Source organism: Natator depressus, chromosome 1, assembly GCF_965152275.1.
Source record: "Natator depressus isolate rNatDep1 chromosome 1, rNatDep2.hap1, whole genome shotgun sequence".
Taxonomy (NCBI): domain Eukaryota; kingdom Metazoa; phylum Chordata; order Testudines; family Cheloniidae; genus Natator; species Natator depressus.
Window position 1 is genome coordinate 257315422 of NC_134234.1, and position 17059 is coordinate 257332480.

A 17059-nucleotide genomic window follows, 5' to 3' on the forward strand; every position below is an offset into this window, starting at 1 on the left:
TGTTCTGTTCCACCTATAGGACTGACCCTCGCCTCAGGGTGGTTATAATGTAACCTTTCAAAGGGTCCACTGTTTCAAGATGATGCCTCACCTGGGTTTTCTCTGAACTGTGTGGATGGTGCCTAACTGAGATTGGGGGTGGGGCCAGAAGAGGCTGTTGAACAGCCATTCTGAGAGATTATTTCAGACTCAATCCAGGGGGCTGAGAGAATGGCACTATGATGGCTGTTTCAGGACAGTAGCCCACTGTATGTGGAACTAAATGTATATGGGGTGCTGGAACTTGGGCTGCTGGGGGTGCAGGAGCACCCCCTGGTTTGAAGTAGTAATAACCAAATACTTGGTTTCTGCTTTCAGCACTCCCACTATAAAAATTGTTCCAGCATCCCTGATTGTATATAACTTTGTTTACATTCATATTGGTGTGCATGAGATGCCATTTTCCCCTGAACGGTTTTTATTGCACATATGACAAGAATATGTATATAACTAATGTTTTCCTCCTCTTTTCTTTCCAGGGATAAATCTGCACAGAGGTGGTGATATAGCTGTATAATAATATGCAATGGATACAGAACCATACAGTAGGGGTAAGTCTCTAGTGTTTATTTTGCTATAATCAACTGTAGTTTCCCGCTCCCTTTGAACTGGTCTGAGTTCTGTGGTGCTCTTGCTGGTACTTGCTCCTTTATGAGCTTTACTCTGATCAGGGCCAGGTATTCAGCCTGTGGTGGCCCTGTTGCGATGCATCCCTGTTGCCAGGATTGCATATCTGGCCAGGGTTAAGCTAAGCACTCATATCCATCTAATAACATTCCAAACTGTTAGCAAAGCCAAAGGTACGCCATTACGTAGGAACAACAATTTACAGCACCTCCTTTATTGTGTGTATTACTTCTGCCCAAAAGGTTTGTGTTGGTGGACATGACCATATGGCATGAAAATAGAAGGAACCTTGTAATTTACACTTATTGCAAATGCTCTTTTGGGCATATTGTCTCGTAGTTTAGGAGAAATAAAGCTCCTAAGGCCTATAAAGATCCTGGGAGGAGGCTGAAGTTGATTCCTTTGTCCCCCTTCCTTATTAAAAGGCACGCTTTTAAAAAAAACAGTACAAGTGTACATTTTTAGAAATTTCACCAAAATAGTGAGATTGACTTGTATAACAATATATATTCATGTTATTAAGAATATACTTTTCTGAGATGACCCCAAACCTCTGTAGCATAATTGCCTCTTAATCTGAATAACTATTTGAGATTTATCAGAAGGGCAGCTGTGTTAGTCTGGATCTGTAAAAGGGGCAAAGAGTCCTGTGGCACCTTGTAGACTAACAGATGTATTGGAGCATAAGCTTTCATGGGTGAATACCCACTTCATCGTGACATGCATTCGACAAGGTGGGTATTCACCCACGAAAGCTTATGCTCCAATACATCTGTTAGTCTATAAGGTGCCACAGGACTCTGCCACTTTTATTTGAGATTTGAAGATGTGTAAATGACAAAATCCTTCTCGGGTCTTCCCAAGTGACTGACCCTGTGACTGTTAAACTGTTCTGAAGTCGCTGGCACAAGCCACTCCCTGCCCCCAAAGCATTATTTCTGCACAGTATAGTGCCACATGTCATACCTCGACTCCACCATCATAGAAACATCAGTGGTCCGTGTTACCAGGCTTATGGAAACGTGAATTATCCCAACAACTTTATAACTAATGACAGGACCTTTACTTAATTAAACTCTTCTTTTTTATGCAAACAATTCTGAGGTCCTCTATTAAACTAATCAATATTTGAAACATTTATTTTAAATATTAATGTTACATTCTAGTTACATGGAAAAGAACTTCTGGCACTCCTGCGCCCATCCCTTCACTAGTTCCTTTCCTCTTGGTGAATGTTTTGTGTAGTAGTTGGTTGTGTCAGGAAAACAGATCATACAACCTTCCTTATGGACAGGTAGACAGCACCAAGTTATGCAGGAATTCTAGACCATGATGAAATTTCAGTTCTGTGCAAAGCAGAGTCTTCTAATGTAAATTCTTAGGAATGTGTCAGGAACAGTCAGCACTAACAACAAAACGAACAAGTCCTCAATTAATATTCTGTCTTATATTACTAAATAAGTGCATCTTATTTTACAGTTCCAGCATCAAAGCAAACAAGTGCAATGGTTTGTCAGTTGAGTAAACATAATTTAATTCATGGTGAATCAGGCATCTTTCACATTATATTTGAAGTTGAGTCTGGCCCCAGAAAAACTGAATGATTTTTATTTGGACTTTGGCTATTTCCCCTGGAGACTTCTGTGCATGATAAAGAGGTAAACTGAAGGAAAACAAGATGCAATTTGTTTATTCTGTCAAAGTACTGGATTGCATCTTTTCAAATACCATTCGGAGAATGAAATGCCCAACCCCAGAAAAAACTGTCATCTGCTCTCTCTGTTCTTTTCCATGTCATTTGAATGTAGCATTAGTATTTAAAATAAATTAATAAACAGTCATATATAATGATAGAAGTATTTACTTGCATACTTGGCCAGTCTAAGACAGATTCTTGTTCAAAAGAGAATTTGCAGAATGGAAGATGGGATGGAGAGTGTCATGTGGCACCATATTGCGTAAATATAAAGCTTTGGGTTTAGGAGTGGCGTGTGCCAGCTATTTCAAAACAGTCTAATAGTCACAGGGACATGTCACTTGGGGTGACCCGAAAAATATTTTGTCCTTTATAAATATAATCAAATCTCAGTTACTGATTCAAAGAAAGAGGCAATTTACACGTGTGGGATAGGGGTCTTGCTTTCATCTCAGAAAGGCCTGTCTTTAAAAACATGCATATTGCTATAAAATTCAATCTTATTTATTTTCATGAAATTTCTAAAAATTAAAATTTACAATTTTTTTTATTGTGTACCTTTGAATAAGGAACTGGGAAAGAGGAATGAATAACCAATTTAAGCCTTGCAGATCTGGGTTTGCGTAAGTGTTTTATTTCTGGAAATACAGTATGTGTTTTATATAGCTTCCAACCACGGCTTTTGGTTAAATTTGATGTTTAAATCTTTATTCTGAAGGGTGATTCCAAAGTATCATTGCAATAGGTTAATTTGTGCATTATAAGCTGCTGATATAAACCTTCATGGGTTGTATTAAAAAGCTGATATTACAACACTTGTTCCTGTAGGCCTTTGTTAGTATTGAAATGTTTTAAAATGTGGCTTCTGAGCTGTAGATAGTGTTGCTTGTGCTTATTTAAAATCCCATGTTGTTGTATATATGGGCATTCTGCTATTTGTGCTTTTTATTTAATTCCATAGTGCAATACCGTCTACGGTCTAGAGTTCCAAATTTGTCCATGTTTGGAAAGCAGGATCAATTTGTCTTTGTGAGAAACCCAGATCTCCTAATACTGACAGCACCCATGAAGTTTTATATCTTATTCAGAGGCCTTTCTCACCTTATTCCACATCTTGATTGTACCTTGTATATAGGGATGGTTCACAGCTGGAACATACAAATAATCACTCTTACAAAATCCAGTCTTTATTAAAGCAGCTGGAGGAGATGTAAGTTATTTTATTCCCAGTCAAGTGCTATCCATTGGCTCTTAAGTCTAATGTGCAATGTATTCTAGAAGGATCGCCTAAAAGTACTTTTTGAAATCAGCCCAATATCACCCTTCTCTTTTGGGCAACTGAAATTATTTATAAAACAACAACGAGGCATCCTTGTGGTACCTTAGAGACTAACAAATTTATTTGGGCATAAGCTTTCGTGGTCTATAACCCACTTCAATAGATGCAGGACTCCTCGTTGTTTTTGCTGATAAAGACTAACATGGCTACCCCTCTGAAACCTGAACTTATTTAAAGCAACATGTGATTTCTTACCCCTCCATAAGAGATCAGTGACAATTCTATAAAGTTTAACAAAAAGATTGTTATTTAAATTAAAGGGATACATCTGGATGGGATATAATGTTTTGGGCAGGATATTACAACTATTCTACCCAATAATGATAGAGGGAGTTTTCGCCATATAATAAGGTATTAACATCAATAATTATTCTGTGTAATTTTATATGAAAAATTGGCACTATCAAAACCCTCTGTATAGCCTATTTGGTAATGTAAAGCTCGGGCTTACATGAGTTTTATGAAGAAAGTGTATTCTATTTTGTGCACTATTATGTCACATCTGAATTCCTGAGAAGTTATTCAACTATCTATAGTAAATGGTTGACCATACCAATATAATGATTCCTCACCTATTAAGTCATTCAAAAAGCTCCTGATTAAAATGTACATGTTAAATATATTGTGAATAGCTGCACCTGTTAAACATTGAAATAAACTCCCTGTAGCCTGGTACAACCAATATTTTCATACTTTTATATATCTGACCAAAAATTAATTTCCACCTGTCCAGCTATTCTAAACAATACCATGATGCAAGAAAAGGCCTGAAGTCAAATTTGGAACTTCCCTGTGCTGAGTGAGAAAAATGGATATGATTTTGAACTAAAACAATTCCCTGTGGAAAGATTAAATGTCAGGGAAGGAAGTGAAATATATGAAAGCTACTGAATTTAAATATTTGCTTTCTAAGTAATGCTAAAAATTAACCACTGGGTCTGACAAGAGGAGAATTCTTCCACTCCATCTCCCTCTTCTACTAGAGAATGGACCTACTGATTTTGAGTCAGAAATGTATCTCCCCTTTACAGTCCATATAATACTGCCTATGTCTAAATATGCTTTAAAAGTTCTCTGTAAACTTTTTTTAAAATTATACACAAAGCCAGTTGAAACTTCATTAATCCAGAACAAAGAGAAAAGATTAGCACAAAACTTTTAAACATGATTCCAGTTAAACCAACTAGAACGGAAAGGTAGATTTTTAAAGATCTTGTTCACTATCTGATGGCCAGACCTTAATTTTTCTGGAAGCTCAAACTACAATGAACAAGAAAACTGGGCTCCAGAGGAATGACACACTAACTAGATGAATGGCAGGGGGAGGAAGACAGAGTTGGGGCATCCCCAAAGTTCTCCTTTGGCTAAGACTATCTAAAAGTGAGTTTTGTGGAACTGGGCACCGGAACTGTTTTGTGGACTTGGACTGGAAGTGAATGTGTGCTGAAGTCTCGGCTACCCATGACCTGGTGCACCTCAGAATCCATCTCAGTGCTGCTGAGGGCAGCGTCTCAATCACAGGAGAGAGCAGTGAACAGAAATAATAGAAGTTGTTTTAAGGTTTCAGTCCCAACAATGCTGCCCTGTCAGAAAGGGAGAACGCCCGTTCGGTTTTCTGATGTCCTGAAAACAAGGATGGTCCCCTGGGCTAGAGCTCTTTAGCTGTCCCCTTTCCTCTCTGGAGCCCACCAGAAGCATTGGACAAATCCATTCCCATTTCCCTCTCTGTAAAACCCTTTCTGACCTGGTAATTTTCAGAGTCCCTCATTAAAAGGGATCTCTCTATTGGAGCCTGACTGATGTAGAGTGATGATCACAGATGCCAGCCTGTTTGGATGGGGCTGGCTCTTTCAGGGTGCACAAAAGTTTAGAAGAAATGATGTCTCTGCTCCTGTCACTATTGGGAGGAGATTATCAGGGCACTTAGTAAGTGGGCAACCGTTAACTGCTATTTTTTTAAAAGGAATGTGCCAGTTATAAGAGCCCCAGGTAGACACATTGCTCTCACCTGGAGACACTCTGGTCCATTCACCAATCTTCCTTTGATCCTCTGAGCTCCATCTTTATGTGATTGTCAATCCATAGATTTTACCTTGGTTGCCATAGTTTCCATGAGGAGGACTCAGGAGGTGGCTGTTGTATCTATATAATTTTTTCACCCACGACCTTGGTGTCTGGGCCTTCTAGCGTCTCGTCACATCCTTGGTGTTTCACCAAGGCAGAGTGGTTTTAAGAATGATTCCTTCCTGTGATGGGGTGCTTGACGCACCTCAAGGATGGCACCTCCCCCTGGTCACTCTGGGAATAGCTTGTGATGTTGACACCCCTTGCATGCTGTCTCTCCTCCTCTCTCTCTGGGTCTGCAGCCCCTCTTTCGCTCCATGAGTTGCAGCCTCTTCTTCGTGACTCAGCCCCCCAGGCAGCTCACTATCCATTTCCTCCTTCTGGAGTATCAAAATCTTCCTTCAGCAATCCTGGGCAGTAGTCTTTCCTAACCAGGAGTCTCAGGCAGTCTTCCCAGTCACTGCTGCATAGTGCCACTCCCTCAGTGGCTGGCAGGGGAACCCGAGCCTGCACTCTACTATGGGTTCCAGCTCAGGGACCCTCTAACCAACAGGCCAGACCTGTTCCCCCTTGGAGCTTACTACCTTTCCCTGAGCCCTTTCCTCACCATCTGGCTCCCCTGCCCCAGTTTGCTAGCTTCATCACTCCCTCCTTCCCAGCCACGCCTTCCAGGGGAAGAGAAAATCCCATCCTCCCCAGCCCAGCTGGGACTAGCAGCTGAGCCCAGTGCAGGGTAGAAGCCACCAGCCGGGGCATCTCCAGCTCTGCCCCCCACTGCCAAGATTTAATTCTCTGGTAGCAACTCCAAGCACCAGAAACAACACGCCTGAACTTCTGGGGAGGAGTGCATGATCACTCTTGCAACTTTCCTTTTCTTCCCTGTCAGAAGTCATTTTTCTGTGGGGAAGCAAAGAAATCTGTGGGGAACATGAATTCTGCACACATGCAGTGGTGCAGAATTCCCCCAGGAGTAACTGCAAAACGACGGGGTGTGGACCTAAGTCACAGTGGGACTCTGGCTCTGACCCACCCTCCTAGAAGGATACTAGGACCCGAGTCCTGAGAGCTTGCTGACCCAAGTCAGACTAACTTGTGTGTGGACAGGATCAGGGCTTGGGCTCAAACCTGAGTCAGAGCCCGAGCTTAGTGAGCAATGTAGATATACCCTCTGAGTATAGTGCTGAGAATAGTCTCTCTTCACTAATTTCCAACCCCTGTTCTCTCAATGTGAGACTGCTGGAGAGAGGGCTGCGTTCCAGACCAGCATATAGGAGCTGTAGGTATTAGAATATCTCTAAACAGTGTTTTAGTATCTCCCACGCACCAGTCTGGAACGGCCTCCCCTTGTGTTACTGAACAGACATGGATTTCTGGAATCAGTAGGAGTTCATTGATTTTAGCATGCAGAAGCATTTGTGTTACTACTTTGGTAGCTTCTACAATTTTTACAGTCAACCTATTCGCAGATTATCCATTTGTCATTCAGGGACCAGAGTATAATACATGCTTTTTACTAATTTAACTGAATCTTTTTAACACTCTTCCTATTAACCTTCTTCTTTATGAGGGCCATGAAAACTTCTAAGCCTTATGGGAGGTACATGTTGGGAACTAGAGTCCTTGGCACCAAAATATTCCTTCAATGTGATTAGTGATGCTGTGTCTTACTCCTGTGATGTCACAAGACCCCTCATCGTTCCCTACTGGTGTATTGGAGATGCAGAAATACTGTTTTCAGGTAAAAATTCTAACTTCCCAGATTTCTGTATTCCTGTTGTTCTCGACTCCAGACCCCTTCTATCCAAACTAAAATTCCAGCCTGTCTCTCTGACATCTCTTGGATGTCTAGCCATCCGCTCAAGCTCAATATGGCTAAAACAAAGCTCATAATCTCCCTCCCAATGTCCTTTCTTGATCACAACACTACCTTCCTGTCTGTCATTCAGGCCCATAACCTGTCACCGTCTTCAACTGAGACCTCTTTCTCTGTCCTCAGATTCAGACTATATCTAAATATCACAGATTCTTTAAGAAAAACATTTTCCTATTCACCTAAGCAGCTAAAACTCTCATCCAGGCTCTCATCATCTCACTGCAATATCCTTCTCTCTGACCTTGACAAATGCAGTCCAACCCTGCTTCTATCCATTCAGAATGATGCTGCAAAGATCGTTCTTCTAGCCTGTCACTTTGACCAAGTCACCCTTCTCTTTGCATCCCTCCACTAGCTCCCCCTTTTCTATTGCATCAAATGTAAGATACTTGTATTCACTTTCAAGGCCCCTCGTGGCCTTTTCCCACCCTACCTGTCACCTCTCATTCACTACTGAGCTGTCAACTTCTGCCTCCTATCAGCTGCTTGTTACATTTTCTTCCATGCTGCCCTTCATACTTGAGGGGAGCTTCCTGTAAATAGCCACAAAACTAATTCACTATCCTCCTTCAAATACCTCTTTAAAACTCCCCTTTGCCATGATGACTACAAAAAAATTGACAACATTTAAGTCACTTCTGCGCTGTCTGTCATGTTGGTTAATATTGTCTCATTGTTTCCAGGTACTCCCCATCTAGCTGCCTGTGTCCGTTTGTTGTCTCTTGGCTTATACTCATTTGTAAGTGCTTTGCGGCAGGGACTTTTTCTTCTGTATCTGTACAGCACCTGGCACAGTGGGATCTTCGTTCATGACTGGAATTTCTAGGGGCTTATTGTAATAAAAATAATAAATTATTACTGAGGGATATTTGCGTAATGACACAACCTCTTGTGCTCTGGCTGCTTATTTCCCTACATGATGTCACAAGTTTCAGCTTGTGACATGGCACGTGGTTGCTGTAGAGGTGTTTGTGATCTCTAAATGGAAGACTGAAGTATCGTGACTTGGTATTCAAATTGGGCAGTCAAGGTTTAATGACCCTGGCAGACAATCAGACCACTGACCCCTCCACTCCTGAACACACACTAAATTGGCCCTGTGAGTAAAAAATAAAAGAGGAGGATTTGGAGAGCAGTACACAAAAGTACCTTCAGCCTGGTTAAAAGGGGCATGGAAAGACTGTCGTCATGACCTTGTTGTAACGTACTGCTCTGTTGCACATTATGGGGCCTATGTTTGAATCGCACTGTGGTTTTCTTCTCTAGCACCATCCCCGAGACCCGTAATGGCAGAACGCCATAGCACTGGCATTCATGGTGGTCCAAATTATACAAGGGAAGGAAGGAGGAAATGTGCGCTTGCAGTATGTTGACCCCCTATTAATTTGCGGAAGGGGTCTGAAATACTGGGACCATATTTGGGAGGTCCCCTCCTTGGCTAGGGGAGATTGGCAGAGCATGAAGAGGGTTTGATAGGAGTCAGCCTCCAACAGGAGCTAATAAGCAATGACAACACATCCTGAGGAAAAGTAACTTTAGACACAGTTTTACTTTTTACTTGCTGTCCCTATATGTGCGTGTGAGATTCTGTGCGCACACACAACACTATCTCACGTACACACACACACACGTACACAGACACCCCCCCACTATCTCACAAACATCATGCTGGAAAAGAGGTGGGGAGGAGAGAATCCCTGACCCTTCTGCTTTTGGTTACGGAGAAATTATTGGATGGTGAAGATGAGCATGCTCATCTTCTACTTGAGTGAAATCACCTGCATCTGGTTCAGCAGAGGCAGGCAGGATGCCCATAGTTAGTAATACACCACACACCAGCTTGCAGAGAAGGTGAGGAATGTGTACGTGTGTGTTCATTTCTGATTAAGCTGTGTGTGCACATGCAGACTTGCTGTCTAGGTAGTTTTAATGTACGTAGATAGACTTTAATGTATATAGATAGACTTTAAGGTTTCTGCGGTTATTGTTTTTTGATTTCTCCCCTTAGTGCAACTGTTGGGGGTAAATCTGAAGTTACAGAGATGGACCTTCTAATGGGTCAATTAATCAGGAAAAAGATCTTGGAGTCATTGTGGATAGTTCTCTGAAGACATCCACGCACTGTGCAGCGGCAGTCAAAAAAGCAAACAGGATGTTAGGAATCATTAAAAAGGGGATAGAGAATAAAATGGAGAATATCTTATTGCCCTTATATAAATCCATGGTACCCCCCCATCTTGAATACTGCATACAGATGTGGTCCCCTCATCTCAAAAAAGATATACTGGCATTAGAAAAGGTTCAGAAAAGGGCAACTAAAATGATTAGGGGTTTGGAATGGGTTCCATATGAGGAGAGATTAAAGAGGCTAGGACTTTTCAGCTTGGAAAAGAGGAGACTCGGGGGATATGATAGAGGTATATAAAATCATGAGTGGTGTGGAGAAAGTGAATAAGGAAAAGTTATTTACTTGTTCCCATAATATAAGAACTAGGGGTCACCAAATGAAATTAATGGGTAGCAGGTTTTAAACAAATAAAAGGAAGTTGTTCACTCAGCGCACAGTCAACCTGTGGAACTCCTTGCCTGAGGAGGTTGTGAAGGCTAGGACTCTAACAGGGTTTAAAAGAGAACTGGATAAATTCATGGAGGTTAAGTCCATTCATGGCTATTAGCCAGGATGGGTAAGGAATGGTGTCCCTAGTCTCTGTTTGTCAGAGGGTGGAGATGGATGGCAGGAGAGAGATCACTAGATCATTATCTGTTAAGTTCACTCCCTCTGGGGCACCTGGCATTGGCCATCGTCAGTAGACAGGATACTTGGCTGGATGGACCTTTGGTCTGACCCAGTATAGCCATTCTTATGTTCTTATGTCTTGCTTTTCCTTGTGCAGGTGCTGACTCTGGTCATGTGCGTCAGGTGTAGGGGAACAGGTGTTTCGTCCGTGTGTGAGTGGCTGCCAGTCTCAGGTCAGGAAGTTTCCAGTAAAGTGTCCCTGCGATGGTTGGGTTGGTTCCAGTGTCTCTTTGCTCACGCCCTTCCCTTCAAACTGCAGCTTTGCCCTGTTCGGCTTCAGGCCAAGGATTCTGACCAAGGGTCCCCTCTCCACAGCAGCGAAGGAGATGACTTAAATAGTATCTTGTGTGCCCTTTCATATTGACAGCTGTTATGTTCTCTTGTTGGTTCTTCAGCACTGAGCTGTGCCTGACTCAGAACTGCGCCTGACCTGGGAACTTCCCATTTGAGATGTGACCTCCTTCACTTTCCCCTGGCTTTCAGGTTTACTGATCCCCAAGCAGAGCTGTACCAGGCTGTCCTGGAGATCCAGAAGTCCTGCCTGAGCCTCTGCTCTCCAAGTGTCAGCCTGGAGAACATCTGTCCCAAAAGGCTCAGCATGAGGCTGTAGAAGTTGATCCTAAAGAAAAGCACCACTGAGAACCACCTCTTCAAGGTACTTTAATTCTCTTCACTCTGGCATCCCCAAACCAGATCTGGTCCTTATCTCCCTGCAGGAAAGACAATCTGTATGGCAATCCATGCACAAGCCCTGGCGACCTGGGTTCAGGGCTCACTTCAGTATATGACTATCTCATGTTGTTACAGCCCTGACAGGAACATGTCCAATAAAAATGTGAAGCAAGGGGAGGCAATGCCTGTTTCTCTCAGCAGGTGGCAGCACAGCCAGATCAGATTGCATCAGCAGTTCTCAAGAAATGTAAAGGGGATGGGGTGGGGAACAGGAGGTGGGATTAGATGTTTTCACTCCTTCTTACAATGAGATCCTTAGGTGGGGGAGGAGATTAGGGTGGTGCAGTGGGGTTAAGCACTGTAGTGAGGGATGAAGAGAAACCTGTTCAGCATTCTAAGCCTAGTTCTTAGAGAACATTTTATCCACATCACAAAATCACAGCACAGTTTGCTGCAAATTGGCAGGCCCTGTTGATGAAAATGGTCCAGGCCTGGAATATCCAAGGGATGCTGAAGGTCAGAGCAGAACTATATTGGCAGAGCTGTTTGGGGGGTCTGAGACTGAAGTATGTGGTGTGTGCAAGCCAGAAGTGAAGAGACTTGGCTACTCTATTGAGAACAGCAGGGAAGCTGCCTAGTTGCCCCACAATTTATCATGAAATGGAGGAAAGCCCCCAGTGATCCTTTAGGCATGAGACTGACAGTCACTCCTTTACAGACAGACATAGCAATTAATGCTGGTGTAATATTGGCTCAAATCAGCAACAAGGCAGAGCAGCCTTACCTGGGACACTACAGAAGAGGGGTGACAATGATCAGTAATGATCCCTAGAATGGTGCAGCCTGCTCCCCTCTCTGTGTCCCCCCCCTGCTTTTGTAGCTGGTGTGGTTGAGGGGAAAAAAAGGCCCCATCTCTTTCTTCACCTTTTTGTGATGGATTGCAATCCCAGCGGCATTAGGAGGAATAGCAAACATGCCCATCTGCTGCATAACATGCATGATGGGAAGAAAAAAGGATGTTTGCAGAGACTGAGGTACAGTATGGCCTATAACCTATTGAGCAACATAATCCATAGAATCTACGTCTACCTCTTTAGTCCTGTGGTTAGAACTCTGCCTTCCAATGCAAGAGACACTGAGTGTATGGCTCATTCCCTGGGGTGGTGGAAGGCTGGGAGTGCTTCAGGCAAGGCCCTTTGGCTTATTGCTTAAAAACACAGCAGTTTTGTGGATACAAATAACTGCTGACACAATTTTGACCCCTTATTATTTGTGGGTTTAATGTGCAGTGCTTCGGCATTGAAATAGCAGATTGTACCTGCAAATCAGGTACTAGTACTGTAACTCCTCACTTAATGTTGTAGTTATGTTCCTGAAAAATGCAAGTTTAAGTGAAACAATGTTAAACAAATCCAGTTTTCCCATAAGATTTAATGTAAATGCGGGGGGTGAGGTTCCAAGGAAATTTTTTGGGGGCAGACAAAAGGCATTATATACTGTACAGTACTGTACTGTGGTTGGGAGGTGCCCCGGCTTACCCCACACAGGCACAGCCCGCTGCAGGCAAGGACACCAGGGAGCACCTTGTGCAACAGCAGCGGCAGCTTCCCCCCCAGAAGAACAGGCGCCAACTTTGCCGGGGGATGCACCATGCCCACCTCTTCCCGTCCTCACTCCACTCCAGGCCCACCTCTTCCCACGCCCACTCCACCTCCTCTCCAGAGCATGCCGTGTCCCTGCTCCTCCCCTGCCCTCCCAGAAAGCCCTAAGCACCGCCAAACAGCTGTTTGGAGGCTGGGAAAGCGCTGGGAGGGAGAGGAGGCGGAGAAGAGGAGCTTGTGCAATGCTCCCTAGTAAAGTAGCTGCTCTTCCACAGAATCTTACAAGCCGTGGACAGAGCAGGCAGCCAAACGACGTTATAAGGGAGCACTGCACAGCTTTAAACAAGCATGTTCCCTAATGGAGCAGTGACGTAACTTTGAAACAATATTAAGCGGGAGAATGTTAAGTGAGGAGTTACTGTATCTTTAGCTGGCCTCAGCTGCACCAACAGATTATGTGTGCAATTTGGAGCGGGAACCCTCCAAAATGTTACACTTAATGTTTACAAATTAAACATGTTCCTTAAACGGTGACGCTTTCCTTCTGATTGTTACGGCTGGGTTTGCACCCATCAAGTGAAAACTGGTCTCCAACACTGGCATCTTTCCAACTTTCACTCCCCAGAGCACCATCAAAGTCATTCCTCAAGCCCAGTCACCAGCAGCAAGACAGCCAGCTGGAATAGTGAGGGTTTATATACAGCAGGGAAGTGCTCTCTTCCCTCTCCTTCCTTTATAAGCTGCCCCAAACAGTGGGGAATAAGATAAACTTTCCTGGACAAAGTTCTTCCGGTTTGACCTCCTCCAGTATTGCTCAGCGCACAGCCCTGTCCTCATCACCATGTGAGCCAGTGAAGGGGGAGAGCATTCTGTAGTGTCTTCTCATCCTGCTCTTCTGAGGGGCTTTATTCCCTCCTTTCCCTCAGGTATCCATATCCCCCAGGATGAGATGCCATCCCAGAGAGGTTCTTCAGTCTCAGTGCATTGAGGATGATATGGTGGTGATGGAGGATGTGTCACTGATCCTGTCTGCAGACTGCCCCAGAGAGATCTGTCATATCGAGCAGATCTGTGGCTGCAGCCTGTGATTTCTCTCCTCTGCCTTATACACCCTCCTTGGGTTCCTCAGGAAACGTGCTCCCCCATAGGCATGCAGTGATATATATTTCTGTGAATGGACCTTGTTGTAGGGCAGCGAGGGTGGGGGTTGGGATGGAAGTTGTGGCTGGTGTGGGGACTCTGTAGTTAGGACAGGAAATTGGATAGTTACTGGCTCAGGTAACATGACTGTTAGAAAGCAAAGAAACCATTTATTTACATAGTTGACATCTGTTCTAGGTAGCGCTGATTTAAAGATCTAAAATCCAGAAAGTGGATCCCTCCTGCCACACAGATCCCTCCACTTCTGCTCTCATGCCCATGGTGTAACGCTCTTGTTCAGTTCTGTCCTCAGGACATTAGCCTCCTGCCTTGTTCTTCCTTGCGGGTCCTTGAACAGGATGCAGCGGCTGAGGGCCATGTGCCACACGTTGCCCTTTGTTAACCAGCCTAGTCAGGTGCTCATTTTCAAAGTGAAAAAAGTACATTTTTTCAGGGTAGTTGCGCAAAGGTGCAATCGTTTTGCCAGCAGCAGAGGAGGGGGTCAGGCTGGAAGGAACTTATCTTTATTGGGTGTTGAAACGGTTTTAGCATTTGGGGCTAGTGTGTTGGGGTCTTGTTTTAGAAGGCATGGGAGGGTTCAGCAATTGTGGGGGAGGTCAACTTGTATTGAGGCATGGCAGAAGTTAGCAATTGGGTGTGGGGACTAATTTGGTTCAGGTCACTTGCCATGGGGTTTGGATTGCTCAGTATTTCTGCGTCCCCATCTCCTCAGCTTTGCAGTCTCCTTTCCTTTTCCTCCTCATTTCCCTGGTGATTTGAAAAATGATCCAATGTTAAAAGCATCAGTGGTACTTTTGACTAACAATGTTTTATTTCTTCTTGGACTGATGCTTCATGAAGCAATGGCCTGTCTACTTTGTGCAGCAGCCAGTGCCACCTTCCTCCCTCTTCTGATAAAATAATAAACAACCTTAAACAGGGGACTGGGCTTCTTCATAGAAGGAAGGAAATTAGATGGGGCACCAAAATGAACTGAAAGTAAAGTTGAATCATTTTTAAGTAGATCAAGACAGATCTACTACTCTCTCAGCGTTTTACAAAGTGAAGGATGGTTAGAAAAAACCCACCAATTACACTTTGTCTGTCTGTAAAGCACTTTGGGATCTTTAAATGAAAGGTGCTATCCTGGGTCTGTCTATGTATATATATAGATATACAGATTATATATCACAGATTCCATTCAGCACTGAGAGAAATGATGCACATCTCTATTTAGTATCTCAATATTGCAATGCCTTTTAATAAAGAGATCTTTTTAAAAATTACCTTTTTAATACAGCAGGATTCAGTTAAAGATTTTTATTGCCACATCTTTTCCTTCACTGCCAGACACTGGATCATAAACCCAGACATACAAGACTGCTGATTGCATGACTTTTACCCATCAGCGGCCACCTCCCTGTAATGACATCAGCTGAGAATGGAAGATTATAGTTTTCCATGGTAATAGTAATTTTAAATGAATTTAAAAATTCCTCCAATGCGTGCACCCTAATGTATGTTTTCGTGTCTCAGATGTGCAGGAGTCTCATTTAATATTACTGAGACTGAGGCTCGTTATTTTAAAGGGACATTTGTCAACTAGATTTAGGATTGAATTCAGGTTGAGTAAAACGAAGGGATTTGGCAAACTTAATATGATAGAGCTGTTTTCATGCATGGAAAATACATTCTCAAAAGTTTTCCCCCTTTTCTCTGAACGATTCCCTTGTGATGCCTAACACAGAACAGCATTAGGCTAGTGGTATGAGAACAAAGTGAAAGTGACTGTCTAGTTTCACTGTTCACACTAAATGTTGTGCACATAAATGAATAGCATCAACGTGGAAAAGCAAATTAGACAGTAAATATTTTCCATGTGGATAATCTGAGGTGTTAGTGTTAATAACGCAGATAAGGCTTTTCATTTATTACAACTTTTTTCTTGACAGCCTTCTTGTAACTTGTAGACTTAGGCCCTGATCCTGCAAACACTTATGCATGTGCCTAACTGTAGACATATGACAAGTCCTCTTGCTTTCCAACCCTTGTTCCATTGAAAGCAGTGGTAAAACTCCAGTCTGTTCAATAGGACCATGATCTTGCCTTTAACTGGAAGTTTATGTATACCTGACTAAACACTTCCAAACATCCTGTCCCAGCAAGCACTGAGTCTCAGTTAAAACCTGACATGAATGCTGGAGGGAATGGGGGAGGATATATTCCTAATTTTGGTTGTTCCATAGTCCTGGTCAGGAAATTTTAGAGGGGATATTTTCCAGGACACTACATGTGTGTATATGAGGAAAAGCTTCCTCTATTCTTGTGCGCCCTCACTGTGCCCTACTCCTTCCTGCATCCAGGCAGAAACCCACGGTAGAGTCCCTGAACGGCTCTGGGCCTTTGGTGTCATGGTGGATATGAGATGGCAATGTCGCCTAGTGGGTAGAGCATTGGTCTGGGATTCCGAAGACCTGGGTTCTATGCTCAGCTCTATATCTGGGTCACCTATCTGCTGGGTGACCTTGGGCATGTCACATCACCGTTCTATGCCTCAGTTTCCCCAACTGTAAAATGTAGATAATGGTGCTGACCCTCTTGGTAAGATGCCTGGAGACCTATGGATGAAAAATGTTACATAAGAGCAAGGTGTTGTTATTTTCAGTGCTGGCCCTTATGCCTGCCATTCTCATATTTTCGACTGAAAGAGGGGAAAGAGTTTGTGCAATGCTGGCGACTTAAAATCAATGCTGGTTCTAACTGTTGTGTTGATATTAAGATATTGTATATTCAAGACTAACACACTGTGAGGTCCTGTCTACTAATTAAATTATTACAATTAGAAAAAAGTTTTAACTGCCAATAAAGGATTACATCGCAAAAATAATGTGTACAAGCCTGAGCTTGTCTGAAGGGAGGTGGGGGGGAGGGTGATAAGAAGAGGTTACGATTAAGGAGTTAGCTCCCCCAAATTCTGCCCTTGGATCTGCACAGGCAGACCTCAGCTGACTTCAGTGGGGCTCCACGCAGGCCTGAGGGTTCACCTGTTCAGAGCAACTTGCAGGATCAGGGTCTCATTTGGTAGATTTCAGAGTAGCAGCCATGTTAGTCTGTATCCGCAAAAAGAAAAGGAGGACTTTTGGCACCTTAGAGACTAACGAAGCTTATGCTCAAATAAATTTGTTAGTCTCTAAGGTGCCACAAGTCCTCC